The 2,481-nt window shown below is 40.2% G+C and overlaps 1 long non-coding RNA gene across 1 annotated transcript; it reads left to right on the top strand.

The window, feature by feature from the left end:
- Positions 1-6: 6 nt before the first annotated feature.
- On the top strand, positions 7-1,577 carry LOC121812439. Its single transcript, XR_006053056.1, has 3 exons — positions 7-634; positions 1,217-1,218; positions 1,538-1,577. It is a non-coding gene; the product is annotated as an uncharacterized LOC121812439 (long non-coding RNA).
- Positions 1,578-2,481: the final 904 nt, after the last annotated feature.

Below are 2,481 nucleotides of genomic sequence, written 5' to 3'. Positions count from 1 at the left end.
CGCGTTACATAACACTGATATCATGTTTTTCTTGGTGATCTTTTATTCAGTTATATCTTTTGCTAAGTTTTAAGTAGTGGCAGTTAATTAAACGACATTCATTTAATATTACATACCTGATTCAGAGCATTACACACAGATCAACTTAACAATCTGCAAAACCTTGTAGCTGCAATGTTGTGTCTCCATAAGGGACAGTTGGCTCCAGGAGATAAGTGGGAGTCAGTGCCTGTCCTCGAGAAGGAGAGAATGTTCCTTTGCTGTGTCAAAAGTAGTCAACAGGTTCATATTGAAGTGAAGTTCATATTAATACAGGTTTTGTTTCTTGGCAATTCTGCGGACGCAGGCTCTGGGCGGAGCCAGGAGTTGAACAGATCTAACATGACAATTAAATTGATTTCATTCCCTGGCACAGGATGACAGGACTGGAGCAACGACACTGGATAGGAGAAGGTCTCATACTTTCTAAGATATGAGGTCACTAACCTTTTCTTTTAATTTTCTAGCTCCGTTGATTTGACACATGGGAATGTGTCAAAAAGGGGGGAAGTTGAGTTTTAACATCAAACAAGGGTTATATGAACATTTTTATGACTTCATTTGTGTTTTTAATAACTTAGGTGTGGTAAAGCTTGTGGGGATGAACAAAAGTATTTTACCAGCATAATATAATCTGCAGTATGATCATTGCTTTAACAATGTAACAGATAGCTTTAAGATGGCCTTAAGATGTTTATGCATACTGTTATCATATTAACCTTGTATTTCAGATGCAGTTATAATTATTTTATACACATTGCATATCTGTGCTTATTTTGAGTTGATGTTCGGTTCATTAAGGGTCTTAAGCTTTACTGGCGTGACTGTCCAGGTGATACATGCTGAGGGAAACTAGAACATAGAAGAAAAGTGCAATACATGCTTACAAAACACTTATATCAGGGTATTTCTATTATCTTTTATATGTTTATGTTCTTGGATTAAGTTTTAAGTAGTATTAGTTGGTTGAAAGCATTTATTCAGTTTATATTCTATCTTTAGTTTGAGTACATTGTGACACATTTGGCAGGGGCCTTTGTTTGTCTGTGAGCGTTAGTAGGTGAGAGGTTAGTCATGTCTGGTTGTAACTGCGAAATTGTCTCTGTAAAAGAGGAACCGTTCCTTGTTGTCTCTGAGAATAAGGAATGAGGTCTTGCAGGATGAGTGGCTGAACGAGAAGTCAAAAGGTTGACTGGAGGAATCGGCCATGAAAATAGAAGATGATGTTCTTTCGAACTGTGTTAAAAGTCATTGTGGTTTTGATCTGATCTATGTATAAAATGTATCTGTTACGTATGAAGGGGCATCATTAATCAAACCCTGATGCTATAAAATAATTGTTTGTGCTTTGATTAAGTCGAAGATCAATTGCTGTCTGTAGTGATCTTCCCACGCGTGTATTAAAATCATCGTTTGACTTCACCCGGCCGGATCAGTGTGGTTATTCTTCGATCACCTCTTGTACCCTTCCTCAATATTGAACCCTTAACAAGCTTAGGCTAATAATGACCCAAAAGGTTTCCAGACTTTTTAGAGAATCAGTGAGGAGCATAAATCATTATTTCCATGTTTAAGCATTAATTATTGAAATGAACTGAATAGCGTTTAGAAGATAAAATGCCTGTGTTCTTGAGAAGCTGAGTACCACACTGGAGAGGAAACTGTGGGACGGTAGGCGGAAGGAAGCACATGATTTTTGTGAAAATGGGGGGGTGGGGGGGCGGGGCAAATGTGAGAGTTAAAAATGGCTAATTTGTTTTTGATGTCTTTTGTTAGAATGAGTGGTTTTAATAATTTTCAGACACACCTTGCAAATGTGCTTATAATGAGTTGGCACTCGATCTTCTGAAGGTCATAAGCTTTGTTCGGACATTCTGAATATTCTAAACCAATTCTGAATCGCCAGAAGATCAGTAGATAACAACATTAGATTATCAAGGCTAGGCAGAGAGGTGTTTTGGTTTTCTGTCTCTTACAGAGAAAGGAACAGACACCAGACGAGGTCACAGATATACGGGGATCCTTCGCAGCAGAGACAGACACAGTGACTGCCGAGACACCAACTGGGTTCAAGTGTCATGGTGTTTGGGCTCCGATTAGTCACCTCAAAGGATGGATCCCATAAACACAGCAATAACCATGAAGGGGTTGGCGGAAATCCAGGGACACCAGACCAACGAGGTTCGAGAGGCTCCTGGTCAGAAGGGGGACACGTTCCTGTTCCTTTTTCTGGGGGATACACAGGACACACAGGACCCGAGGATACACAGATCGTTGTTTGACATCGGGGCAGAATAATCCCCTGATCTGTGCCACAACTGAAGGGTTGTCTAACCCCTGAGGTTGAAGAATGAAGAGCAGAGGATCACCCAACTGGACGACACTGGTAGCTGCAGCAATAAAATAAAGGCTAAAAGCTCCTCGGACAGAGGTTCTAGTCTG

Source organism: Haplochromis burtoni, unplaced genomic scaffold (assembly GCF_018398535.1).
Source record: "Haplochromis burtoni strain Fernald_Lab_line unplaced genomic scaffold, NCSU_Asbu1 Contig_595, whole genome shotgun sequence".
Lineage (NCBI taxonomy): Eukaryota > Metazoa > Chordata > Actinopteri > Cichliformes > Cichlidae > Haplochromis > Haplochromis burtoni.
The sequence above is the reverse complement of the archived record's forward strand: the minus strand, read 5'-3'. Positions and strand labels throughout refer to the sequence as shown.